Source organism: Chironomus tepperi, unplaced genomic scaffold (genome assembly GCF_022539635.2).
Source record: "Chironomus tepperi strain 1889 unplaced genomic scaffold, CSIRO-AGI_Ctep_v1 contig_223, whole genome shotgun sequence".
NCBI classification, from domain to species: Eukaryota; Metazoa; Arthropoda; class Insecta; order Diptera; family Chironomidae; genus Chironomus; species Chironomus tepperi.
In genome coordinates, this window is record NW_027226345.1 from 1406455 (window position 1) to 1421112 (window position 14658).

At 31.1% G+C, this 14658-nt stretch overlaps 1 protein-coding gene across 2 annotated transcripts in view; it reads right to left on the bottom strand.

Moving 5' to 3' along the window:
• The window catches only part of haf (leucine-rich repeat and fibronectin type-III domain-containing protein hattifattener), a 97684-nt gene extending 86726 nt beyond the window's left edge, over positions 1-10958 (bottom strand). For both annotated transcript variants that reach the window (XM_070640991.1, XM_070640990.1), the window contains exon 1: positions 10557-10958. The gene's annotated coding sequence lies outside the window, so the exon portion shown is untranslated. The remainder of the gene's footprint in view (positions 1-10556) is intronic.
• Positions 10959-14658: the final 3700 nt, after the last annotated feature.

Sequence of the window (14658 nt, forward strand, 5' to 3'; positions counted from 1 at the left end):
TCAACTTTACGACGCCCTAGTCAAGGAAGTGAGTGAGTAGGTATGGTGATTTTTGGCTACTTTTAACTCTCTTAGCGAATCCAATGTTCACAAATGACTCAATGGACATTATGGGAAGACGAAGGTCAAGGGCATATATTCAGGGGGGCTTTGAGGGTCAAACCTACCCCCTCTACCCTACCTTATTCTAAAACAATCTTTAATTGGCTCCTTCTCTCCAATTTCTTAATTCGTCATGATGCTAAATTCCGTTCAATTCTTCAATTTTAACCTTAAATCCCAAAATGCGCTCTAAACCAATCCCAAATCACAAAATCAATATCGATACTAAATAAATAATTTTCAAATTCTCATCTCATTCTCTCAAATTCGTTTTGAATTATTTAGTTAAAAAATTTACTTCACATCTTTAACGTTTTTTATTCCGAGAAAATAAATCAAAATGAGAACGAAAAGTAATCGGCAAAATACATAACAAGCAAGTAATTCTCTTCTAAGTAATTTGGATGTAATGCACATAAATTTTACCAAAAAGCAATTTTGCTTTGCTTTCAATTGAGAGAAAAAGTTTGGCATTTTATTAATTTATTATTATGAGAGGAATCAAATAAGGAAGAGAAAAATATTTTTTGTGCTTATTTCCGTGATGATGAAAATTCATTTTCCGTTGTTCTTCTTCGTATTTTATTTATAAGTGACAATTTGATTTCAATAGATATTCACAAGCTGCTGATAACGAGTTGTTAAGGAAAATTGTTAAGTTTTATAATTTTCAATTTTTGTTTGAACTTTTTTAACAATTTTTAATTTTTGAAATTTTTGAAATCTTCAATTTTGAATTTTTTGAATTTTTTAAAACCGTTAATTTTTGAACTTTATAAAAACGTAAAATTTTGGAATTCTTCAAAATAAATTTTTTAAAATTTAATTTAATTGCCAAACCCTCATTTCTAGTACCAACATACTATGCATAGCATAGTAAGTGAAAATTGATTTCCAAGTTCCGCACTAAATCGACAACTTCATATCATTATTAATATTATTATTACACATGCTTTAAAATACTTTAAATTCACTCTCTACACTCATGCTACTTTTGGCAGCAGCTATTGATTTCATCATGCCATGTTTTTATGTTATGCGTTTGTTCTCAATGTTCAATTGATTTTTAATATATGTACTCCCATTCATGCATTTCTTCTCGATGCTATTCAATGAATGAGGATGGAAGAAATAAAATTTTATGAATCGTGAATTGGCAATTGGAGTTTGTTTTGTATTAAAGTTGAGATTCGCGACATAAATGAGGTTGGAACTATTTTGAATTTGTGGATTTTTTGAAAATTTTGCTAATTTTAGACCTAAATCTTCAGGGTAGTCAGCAGAAATTATATGAATGATCAGACAAAAGCGGATCTTTTCACACTACAAGGGGGTCAAGAAACTCTTTTGACTATTCCAGGGTTTCTCAACCTTTTCAGAGCGAACCATAATTTAATCACTACATACTGATTGACTAAATTGTACAAAATTATTTGGAATTCATAATTGTCTACCCAAGCATGCAAAGAGTATGTTCTCAAGAGCACAGTAAAGTGTAAGCAACGTTCACGAGCATGCTCATCAAGTATATTTAAGGTGAACAAGCTCTCGAAAGCATTTTCTTTGTCTACTAGGATCTGGTTGTATCTCAATATGTTTCAATGAAGTCACATCCTGAGCCTACTAAGTGTTTTTCTTGGGTATGCTCTTACAATGTCTGAGTAAAGTGGAACCTGCGGTATCGAGCCATAAATAAGCGATTTTGCTAGTTCAAGAGACAAATCGAGTGTATTGAAGATCATAATTTGACAAGAATTGTACTATTCCCATAACAATCATCCTTAAATCTCATTAATAAACCCCACATACCGCCAACAATGACTTGACAATGACATACAACCCACAAATATTTAAACACATTACCCCAACTTCATTTAAGTATGATAAAATTCCACTTATTTTATATATTTTAAATTTCAAAATAAATTAAGTTTAAATTAAACGAAGAAGCGTAAAGATTGTATGTAAAATCAGGAGAAGAAAAACTGCACAATAAAAATTGCACTTAGCATCCCGACTCCATTGTTTCGTAATTAAAAATGAGAGCATATTGTGCATATTTTAATTTTTTATGTAAATGTTGAACAAGGAGTTTATTGCATGTAATTGCCTCGCAGATTTCATAATTACTGAGTTAAATATTGTGCTATAAAAAAAGAGTTTAATTGATTTTAATGAATTTTGTACACAATTTTTTCGGGTGTAAGTTGAATGACTTTAACAGACTTTAGTTATGAGCTGTGGATTAAACTGTGGATTTTATTGCATTTAAAACTATTTAAATTGTTTCTGAACAGCTCAAAAGTTTTCAATTATTTACATCGAAAGTAAACCAACTGCTTCCTCATCATCAACGTTCAACCCAAAAACACAACCTGACCATAGACAAAATCCTTGAAAAACTTTTTTAAAAACCACAATTTTTACGTAAAAAAAAATTCTTGTGGAATCAATAAAAACGGAACTAATTTTTCCACAAACTTCCATAAAGTTTTCTTCTTTATGACACAATACCACAAGCATATTATCAAAGGTCTTATACGTAGCTACTATGCACAATGTTTTTTTTTTAAATTTTAAATAATTGTAGTTCTGAAAATTTTATAAACTTAGAAACGAAGAGATACATTCGAGTACAATTTTTTTTTGCATGTTTCGTTCTGTATAAACTCGTAATTTTATTACAGTTCAAAGTTGTATTAAAACTTTTTAACAGGGAGTAAAAAGGTATGAGAAGTTGAAAAAGTTGTTTTGAGGATGATTTTTTTTTGGGTAACATTTGATGTTATTTGTAGAGAATGTTTGAGACTGCTGTGAATTAGGAGGAGTGGCGGAGAGGTTAGAGTGTTGGGCAATTGATCCTAATGACCTGGGTTCGAATCCAGGGATAGTCAAGTCAAGTCATTTTGTGAGTTTAAATTAACAGCAAAGGTATTATGGGTTAGAGTGTTGGCCAACGGATCCTAAGGACCTGGGTTCGATTCCAAGAAAGTCAAGTCAATTTGTGAGCTTGAATTAAAAGAAGGTTAGAGTGTTGGCCAACCGATTCTGATGAACCGGGTTCGATTTAAGGGATGGTCAAGTCAAGTCAAGTCATTTCGGGAGCTTGAATTTTCAGGTGCAATATCAAAATCTCAACACTTGGCACCATATTAAAAATGTTCCCGTTTTCAATCATTCAAATTATCCGCTATCGGACCAAGCTGTCTATAGAGCCTATCGACATATGTCCCCTTAACAGCACCCGTAATAAATGAACCACCCCAAAATCACTTCTCGAGAATATTCCATTCCATCAAAATCCCAACTCAAAAAACCAGTAAAAAATTATTCAACAATTTAAACCACACCATACATTAAGGTCATCATTATCAGCATCATGAAGGTCTGCACACACATTATATTCCTTCATAATAATAAAAAGTTTCCTTTCTCTTGTGATTCACTGCCTTACAATCTGTTACTTCTTGTTAGTTTTCTTGTCTGTATTCACCATAAATATGTTCCTATTTGGACAGCACACGAATTGCCCACTGCAAAGTTAAATAAGAAAGGGAAAAAAAAATTTCCCTAAAGGATACATTATATACATCACATATAAACAATAAATTGGACATGGGGGTAGTGAAAATTACATTTCACATTAGTGGCGAAGGTCAACAGAGGAAGTTCTTTTTTTATTACTACAAAGCCTCAAATAGAAACATATTGAAATAGATATCAATACAAAGATGAGGGTGGGGATGGTTAAGTACATTCAAAAATAGATTCAGGGCACATATCAACACGCAATTGTGTCAACACATAGATCGATATGAAGGATTTGAGGTTATATAGATGATGCTTGTGAATGAGTTGGAATTTTTCTAAGAATGGGTAAGTCTTGATGACTTTCATGATTTTCATTCTTAAGGGATTGGTGCATGTTAATAGATTTTTTTTGGATTGATGGCATCTGTAGATTTATGGATGACATTAAAAAATCATTCTTGAGAAATTCTTAAGAATTTTCTTGATGTTTTGTTCAATTATTCTTTTGTCATAGACGGTAATCGAGTTAGATTAATAATGTGCAACCTGTGTTCAATGGTAGACCTTGGTGGTAAGCCATGACTGAAGCCGTACACGGTGAAAAATGCCGAGACACCTTTACTAAAGTGGATGTCACAAAAAATCATTCAAAAATTCATCCACAGACCGCCGACTTCCTCTGACCTAATTCGGTTTATATCCAGCATCATGCCAGAGTCATGACTGACTGGTGCTCGATTTTGGATCGACTAACTAGCTTGTGCTATTCGGGTAGCCTAGAGTGCACAAAAACATGTAAGTTATTAGTTAAAAGGATGTTATGTCCAATTATTGACTAGTTCAAAAATGGACACTTGAATAGCTAACTATTGCACCTCAGCAAACCCGTTTCATTAACACCCTCCAATCCACAATGAATTGATACAAAACTAATTATCATCATCGACAACATTTCGTTTAATGTCGACACAAGTATTAATTTTCTACATAACCTTCTTCCTTCACATCTCAGTTAACATCTCACACAAATGTCAATTTTATTGATATTGACACAACTTGACCTTATCCTTCTAAAATATTAAAAGGTTCAATTGATGTCGTCTGTAGGCGTGTAAGTAATGAACATTGAAAATCTTTAATTATTTTCCTTAAAAATTTTTTTTCACCCACAGGACTAGCTGTAAAAAGTGTTGTTAACTACTTGCAAGAAGCTTCCCAAAAAATGTCTATGATGAAAGAGAGCTAAGACTTAAGAATCGAGTAATGTTTAGGCGTTGTGATTGTCGAAATGGGAATTAAGTTTGTATGGTGTTGGAAGTGGAGCTTATTAATGTGTATTTTTAGGAATTTTGGAAAACTTATAAAATTGTGGAGGAATGTTAAGAATGAGGTAAAATTAGAATGGTTGATTGAGGTGCTTTTAGTATCGAATGGGGTGTAATCGAGAAGGTTTCAAGGTTAAATTATTGTTTATATGAAAACTTTATTGAAAAGGTTTGAAGATATGTTCATATTCATCTGAATTAATTCAAGATTCCTGATATCTCGCAATCATCAGTTATAAAAATATAAAAATATAAAATGCAGGAATTGCAAAAGATTTTATAACGGTCAAAATAAATTTGAAAATTTAATCATTTTGAATTACTCAAACTGTAGTAAATTAGACATCAAGGCACGTCAAAATGCCTCAAATAACGTAAATCAGTTAGTCAGTCAAAAACCCGGTCACAGTCTGGCGTGACTCTTTCTTCAATTTAAATCCGATACCATGTCATTGGTACGCCGGTCTGATGCCAGAATTTCAATTGATTAACCAACTTGTACAACCTTGTATTGGAAACCACCGATAGAGCCACCTTCAAGCGAATCCTGTGGGAGGTCATGGACCACAACTGATCTGTACGACCAGCGAAATAAGTAATTAAGTACGACCTTGTATTCAGCATTACCATGCATAAATGAATTCAACCTGTCAAAATGCATTCTCATCTGTGCCTCTACTCTCCTGAGTACCAATCTAACATTCCTTTTATTTTATTATGGAACAATCAAATATTAATCCATCGAGAATTTAATTCATGTAACTTTAAAGACATCAATAAAGTGAGAATAATTTTAAAGGACAAATGGAGATGAAAAATTATTGAAAGTGACAGAATCTTTATTATGGCATTCATCATAAGCCTTTTTGGCCTTTTTTCGTCCTCTTCTCATCCTATATATTTCATCATCGTCATGATCGTCATTGTTGTGCATAGTATACACATATGTGTGTTGGATATAAGAAATATATCAAGCATAATAGATAGTTAATAATATTGGAAATGACGAGATAACAAAAGGAGAGTAAAAAAAGATACATATTAGGAAGCAATAAGAATTGCCGTATGTCATTTTGCTCTATAACTTGAGGGAATATCATCTCGTGTACAATAGGACGAATGAGCAGCAGCAGCAAAAAAAAAAGTTGAATGACTAACAAAAGGTTCTTTTTGAATTTTTTTTCTTCTTTTTCGTCTCTTTCCTGAACTTTAAACAAGATTGATTCATTTTCGTAGATAAGCCTTCTGCCTTAACTTCCAAACCCACCCAAAAAAAACTCATTTTATTCATAACTCACAAAATAACTTTAAAGAGTTTTGACAATTTTTAATGATTTAAAGGCTAGCTATATTGATATTATGAACGGTAGAAGAAATTTAATAAAAAATTATGAATTTGATCATCTGACCCAGAATTTTTAATAAGGACAATAAAGTGGTCCGATGGTTTTAAACGGTGAATGTAATTTGTCAATTAAACCCTTGAATGCCATTTTCAATATTAAAAGGTCGAAGATGATTATTTGAAGGTATAATTGGATGTTATTAAATTTATTTTTTAATCGTGCGTGGAAGGGTGTAGCTTCACTCTTTTTCTAGGTGGAGGGTAGAGACGGGGGTTTTAAGTTTGATTTTTTGATATATAACTCAAAAAATCAGACGGGGTTGGGATTCCTCAAAAACACAAGTCGGTTATTCGACCTTAAATCCGTCCCAGGTCAGTGTAATTCTGACTTAGTGCCAGATTTAGTTTAAATTGTGCGCGAGAATCACTTTTCTGGTGCTTTAAAGAGTGTCTAGCAATCAAAACCCGATTTGGTTTTGTACAACTTTTAATATTGACAATAAGGACATCCAGACTCTCTTGGTTATGTCTTTGTTCTAGTGCAGTTGACTTTTTCATGCAAAATATTGACAAAATCCGAGTCAGCATCGATATCTGGTTCCAAACAATGTCACTCATTTGAAGCTTCAAATTTGAAATTCATATGACGAAAGAGGATTGCATATGACAATAAGAATTAGCAAGTGAAAATCAGCGATAGAGCCAGCTTCAGGCGGCATCTATGGGAGGTCATGGTTCTCTATTGATCTGTACAGCCCAGCGAATAAGTAAACAACTAATTGAATTTCAAAACAACAATCTGCGTTTTTATCAAACATTCTGAATTAACAATCAAAGGGGGTAACTTCTCCCCAGACCCCTCTCTCAATCCTGAATGCACTTCTGAGCATTCCCACGATTCAACTCCCATTAATCCCATCTATCCTGAATTCCACATTATTAATCACTCAAACAATTCTATTCTGCAAATTTCATCAACCTTTCCGTAATTGCTCATTTAACCATAAATATTTGTAAGCATGCACGACAAGTTCATTGATCCCATTTCCACTTGGCTATTCCTCTCATTATGTTGCCTTTCATTGAGACGAGAACAGAATAAAAAAAATTATAAATTAAAATTAATCACTTTATATCGTCTCAAGTATTTTAAATCTCATTAGATATGGAGAGTAAAAATGCTGTATGACTAGTAAGTATTTCACATTCAGAATGTTACTTCCTTCATGATGTATGTGGGGCACTTGCTAAACTACTTGTAAGAATGAAGGAAGGCAAAGAAGATTAAAAGTAAATAACTTCAAAAAAATTTGTTATGAAATTTTTGTGTCTTCAAAGGCATGAAAAAATACATAAAAAACACATTTTTTTGCTTCCCTTAACACTCACTTGTTATGACACTTTCATTGCCCTTCTTATCCGCATACACATAATTTGAATTTTTTTCCATCGGTGTGTAATTTTATGTCGGGTTAGGAAGGAATTCTCTCGTTTTTTTTATGCATATTTAGTCATGTATCACAAAGAAATTCAACAGGCATGTTACCGCATGACTGACGACGCACTCGAAATTTTTTGACAACTTCCGCTTCATTCTCATGAATGCTATAAAATGTAATATCCATGTTCGGGGTAAAGAAAGAGGGAGGAAGGATCAAGGCATTCTTCACTTTGTGGATGAATGAAGTCAAATTTTTGATGGTATTAGAGGATGGAATATGTGAATAATTTACGAAGTGAAGATTCTCGGTGAGTTTTTTTAAATTTGATGGAATTTTCACTTCGAGCATGAAATTCCGTGGATTTATATTTTTTATATCGAGCCACAAAATTTTAATCTTGAGATTTAATTAAATTTAATAAAAAAAAATTTTCTTCATTATTGAGTAACGGAAATAATTTTTCTTGTGGCTTTTATGGTGCGAAGAAATTGCTGTGGAAGAAGTTTGGATTTTTTAACTTGGGTGGGCGAGAATTCTTCGGATTTTACGATCTATTTTGGTTTTAATGAGGATGGTCTGTTATGTGATTAGGTCAGATTTTTGAGGTAAATTCACTTTTTAATTTGAAATTCTCACAAAATTTTAGTATTACTTAAAGATCTTAAGCTTGATTATGCAACAGAAATAATGCATTTTTCAAAATTCTATCCGAGCCCATTTGTTGCTTCCTTAACAGTCAATGAGTATACTCGCATGTTGCTCTAAAGAACAAAATTGACATGACTAGGGGCCAGAACAGCGAAAAAGCACCCAAAAGATATTACTTAAATTTTCCTGGGATCGACCCGGATCATTAGGATCGGTTGATCGACCTTCTAACCACCGAGCAACTGAGACTTATTCGTTGATCAAATTGAGTAGTTTTGTTGATTAGGGCTGATTTTCCGACTTTGTAGATCAGTTGTGGACAATCATTTATTTTTCGCAGCACACTTTGTTAGTAAGCCTCGAAAAAAAACCACACACTGTATTTCCCAAAAATTTTGGCGGCATACAGGTTGCCCATCACTGATGTAGAAGGTAAAAGAGCTCATGAACGACCAAAGAACTCTTGAAAGGAAGCTATAGAGGCAGTATTGCACATGGTATTGGAAATCGACAGACGGAAGCCAGCATTAGACGCTATCTAAAATATTCCATGAACCATAATTGATATGTAAAGCCAGTTAAGTAAGTAAGTAGGTAAGAATGATTTGACCTCATTTGAAATTCTAGTCAGATGCATAACTATCGGAGGCGACTATCAAGTTTTAACAACCGTTAAAAATGCATGCCTAACAAATTTTATATCAAGCATGTAAGTACATTCAGTTGATACTAAAATTCCTCCAAAAATCCATTCAAATCCACTCAAAATAAAAACGATCTTTAATTTTCCAAAAATTAAGCTCGTCAAAAATTGAAAAATCCTCTTCTGAGTAATTCCTCGCAAAAACAAATCAGCACATTTGGGGCAAGAATTTTTTCATCAGCCACAAAATTTACTCAAGCCTTTCCAAATTCGACCGAAATACTAAGAATTTTAACTGACTGAATGTTTTCTACCCAAAAAATTAAACAATTCTCTTTAAAACAAACAAAGCTCAGAAAAAAATGTGTGATGAAAATTTTAGATTAGAAAATTCATCATTTTTAACATAAAAAGTGTCCCTAAAATTATTTTTTCTAGCACAACAGTAAAGTGTGTCATCTTACTTCTAGGAATATCCTTTTGTTAATTGACTGAATTCTTCTTTTTTTTTCAGAAAAAAGGATGAATGAAAGAAAAATTTACGATGTATAAGAAGTGGATGATTAAATTGAGAATTTTGTTTATTTACAGCAATAAAGTTTGATAATTTAATTGAAAATTTTTTTGATGGAATTTTTTTAAAAATTAATGTAATAAACGGTATTTTGTGAAATAAATTTATTTAAAATGAGTTTGGAATTTGAATTTTGAATAAAAATAAATTCAACTAAATTTGGAATTTTTACAATATAATTTATTTGAACTAAATTATTGCCCAAAGCACTTTACAAATTAGTATTAATACAATAAGTTTGAATTTGAAAACATTAAAATGTTTATGAAATTGAAAATATTTTGTTGAAAAAAAGAAGAAGTTTTAGTTTCAAAGATATTTTTCAAGGTCAGACACTATCGTAAAAATCATGGAAATTGTGATCTTTTAAATATTTTTTCTTGAAAATTTAAATCCCAGAATTCTAATTTTTGCAATTTAACTTCTCAAGTTTCAATTTGTATAATTTAAATTCAAAATTTTCAATTTTCACAATTTGAATTCAAAATTTCAATTTTCACAATTTAAATTCCAAAGTTTTACTTTTCACAATTTAAATTCAAAATTTTCAATGTTCACAATTTAAATACTAAAATTTCAATTTTTTCAATTTAAAATCTAAAATTTCAATTTTAAGAGTTTTTATATGAACTTTTTTAAAAAATATTTATTTTTATTTTTTAGTCAAATTTTAAATGTTTGAATTTTAAAAATTTCTTGTTTTAAACTTTGAAAAATGAAGTGTTTTTAAATTAAATTTCAAATCAGATTTTAATTACAAAAATTCAAAAGATTTTTAAAATTTCAAAACTTTAAATTCCTCCGAAAAATTGTTTATTATTTTCACTTCACATAATTATTTCACAAAATTCCGTCATTAATTTTACAAAAAAAAAATGTTTCCCATCCCAACATTCTCAAAGGACATTATAAAGGGTCTTGAAATAGAATATTTATGCAACATTACCCCGTTCACTTGATTGTTTCTTTATTTTTTCTGCGGTTAAAGCTTCCTCTTAAAGTTGTTAAATTATCGATAATGAAATAAAATTCTTTTCCATATAATTTTTGTGGCTATCAAACCATTCACTACAAATTCTTTTTTTTTCACTTTTTTTTACAATTGTTTTCTATTTTTTTTTTTATTTCTATATTCTTTTTAGATTGTAACTTCGTGTGTAGAGTAATTTCTATCTATATAGACTTAATAATGTTGTGTATGGATAGTATAAACCATAGGTCTCTCGACGAAACGAATGAACAGAACACAATAAATATGTAAAAAAAATTTCTTTTTCTTCTTTTTTTCACTTTCTTATCCAGAAGATGTAACGGCACTTTATGTTTTTTTAACAACAATATCAAGAACACAAGCACAAGATGAGTTGAACAATAACAAAAAATATTTCACAAATGTAATTTTTTTTATCAATACACGAGGACGAAATCCTATGGGAAAATATCTTTTTTTTTCAAAGATTTTCTTTCAATATTTTTTTATGTCATTTATTATTCAAGCACAATTTGATGCAAAATTTCGATTTTTTTGCTATTTCCAATGTTGTTCCTCTCAAAATTAAATTATGATTGTTTCTATTTTGAGAATTTCTTATTCCGACTACGAACTATATGAACGAAGAAGAATGGATATAATTTGAACAGTTTAATGGTTTTTTATTAGACTTCTTCTTAATTCCACCAATTTTTTCTAATTTTCCACATCAAAATTATTCTGCTTTGTTCTTTTTTTATTCGTTAAAAATTAAATTAAAAAACTCAAAAAACAATCCGCAAATAAAAAAAAATTCTTTTTTTTTCGGTATTTTTTCAACTTTTTCTTTTACTTAAAAAAATTTCTTTAGATTATTATTATTTTTTTTTTATTTCCGCTAATAAAAACGATCTAGCCGCCACAACGATTCACAGGTGACTGAAAGCGTATAGCGATGGAGTGAGATGATGATGTTGATGCAACTGTTAAAAGCATGACACAGAAAAAAATATATATTTCTTTTTTGTATATGTGGAATGGAAAAAAAGACACAGAAAAGAAGGAATGAATAGAAGAAAAAATTCAAAACAAGTGCCGCTGAACTCTCTTTGGCTCTCTCTTTCTCACTTACACTTGCATTTTATGTTCTCTCAATTTTGGTTTTCTCTCACGGAATTTCTTGTATGCTGTGGACCAATTTAGCATAAGAGATACATTTTCTCTCTGTTTTGATGATAATTTGTTTGACTTCTAAATATAGCATAAAAATAAATTTTTATGTTCAAACTTTGTTTTCGAGCGCGATTTTCGCAAGTTTAGATTAATAAAATTCTCGAAAGCTATTTAGCAGTCGGATGGTAACCTAGATTGTTAGTCTCGACCTGTATGACACTTCATACAGTTCTTAGTATTTCCAATAATTTTTTGCGGCACAAAGGTAGCTCACTACAGCTGTAGTGAGAGTAATAATTGATACATTCGATATTTTTGGCTGTTTTCAAGAAGTTTGAGTCGTTTGGTAGGAACTGTAATAAATGCTTTATTGGATTAAATGTAAGAGATCAATTGGACGAAATGAAGTTAAGTTATATCAGGATGCGGATATAGTTTAAGTTCTTTGAATAAGTCAGTTGATATGGGCTAGTCATTTCAATAGAAGACCAGATGATACCTCAATATTTAAATTAAAAACTGTAACTTCTTGAATGAAAGGAAATTTCGAAGTAGACCTAAGAGCTCATGGGATTACTGTGCGAGCAGCGATGCCAAAGTGTTGGAAATTAGAAACTGTCAGAAGTTATCTAAAGATAGATCCAGCTTTTGAACGAACTCTAAATACGGTAATGAGCTTTGTACGACTTCACCAAAGAAGTAAAGTAAGCAAGTAATTAGACGAAAGAATCCTCGTCATCATGTGTGTGCCATGTGTGTAAAGTTAAGACGCACTAGTTAAGATCGTACGAAGAACCTTGTTTGAACAACGGCACACATTGGTAGTAAGCCACAACTAAAACCGCACACATTATAGAATTCAAGACATTTCCAAAAAATTTACGACATACTAGTGTGCATCGATACAGAGGCTGCCCACAACTGATTTAATGTGATTGATAAGTTTCGTACCCTTCATCAGACCATATTTTATTTTGTATCAAAAAGTCATAGTCTATATTGTAATAATTCCAAACTTATTTTTAGCATCCAACATAAACTCTCTTTAGCAATGCACAATTTACTCTCTTACTCTCTCATTTTCAATTAATGCACAAATATATTTCTCTCATGACACACAAGCATGCTTTTGAATCAATTACTCCATTTACGATGCTTTTTTCTTATCCTCATACACTAAATGATTATTATTTAATTCATCTTGGTTTTTGCATTAATGGAAGTTATTTTTGTGTTTACAATCCTCACATACATAACAGCCACAGAAGAGAAAAACAACAAAATTCAAATAATTAGCAGAAATTTTATTAGAGCACATAAAAAAATGTTTTGGAGCTATTTAAAGTAACGGCCACATTTAATTGAAAGTGAAAAAAAATTTCTTATTATTTTTTTCGTTTTAATTACACGAAAAATAGGAGCTAAAGAAATATAAAACTTTTTAAAGCTCTCATATATAACAGAGTTATAGCTGCCGAGACAGCAAGATACAATGCACCCATAAATTATGAAATAAGCGACGATAACTTATTAAATTGCATCCTAAAAACTTTTTTTTTCCTGTAATGCCTCGCCGAGATTTTAATTTAATAATCATACATTATAATTAATATTATACAAGCAATAACTGAGTAGCATGTTGAGGTGGTGTGGCTTATTGTAAAGGGTGGATAAAAAGTTTTTGGTTTGGTTTGCTGTAAAAAAATTATTATTTTTGTGGAATTCTATGCAGAAAAAGAAGTTTTTGGTTGTTTTAACAGTGATCGGTGCTGATGAATAAAGACGCAGTTTAACATCCATTAGCATTCAGTATTACTATTGTAGCATGTACTAACTTGAGTCAGTTCAGAGTCAAGTCATGTCTGAGTAGACAAATATGTGCAATGGGCAGATGATGTCAAATTTATGCCGAAAACGTAATGTCCAGGGGTCGGTTTCTTAACTTGCACGGGATATCCTACCGTATTATACTATACCAAAGATAGCGTATCCTACTCTACTCTATCCTGGGTATCCTACCCTACTCTACTGTCGATATCCTACCTTACCCTACCCCTTCATGGATATGCAAAGCTAATTAAGCTCATGGGTACTTAAGATAGGGAGATGTGGAGTAACCTTGCCCATCCGGATATGATAGGGTATGATGTGTAGGATATGATAACCCGGGTAGGGAAGGATAAGAGATACCGGGTAGTTAAGGATATGATATTCCGAGTAGGTTAAGAAATCAGCACCAGTTTAATGTAATTAAATTCCCATCTTATAAACCCAAAATTTTAGCAAAGTTAAGAATGTCTTAAAATAAGGGAAGGGAGCAGGGGTGACATCATCATAATTAAGTCACAAGAATCTTTAGCTTCATTCTAAATCAACATTCATCTCCAACAAATAAACCACTAATATTTTTGAAATATTAAATAAGAATAATATGATAATCTGAAGCAGAAAGATGCATACTAATAATCCTAATTGAAAGAATTATGAAATTCACAGAGCTTTAGAATCAACAAAGGTGGGAGCTGCAAAAGAATATTTCATTAATTTAAATTTTTAATTTTATATTCTCAAACCGCGATTGAGTTCTGAAAAAAAAAATTTTTTTTATTAAAAACTGACTTCCTTCATTATTGTAATCATGGTTGCATAATCTAGTTTACAAAATGTGAGATCTGGGAGCTATTATGAACAGATTTCCTTTTATTCGTCATTTAAAAAGCTTTCTTTTCAATTTTTTATTAAATGGAATTAAAAATTCATGAAAAAATTCATTATTATTCAGTCATACTGAAAATTTGTGCAATAGACTTAATGTGCTTTTATAGGAAATAAAAGCAGCTTACTTAGCGATGGAGTATGGAGTATGGAAATAAAATTTTATGTTTTGAAACTGCATTTTTAAAGA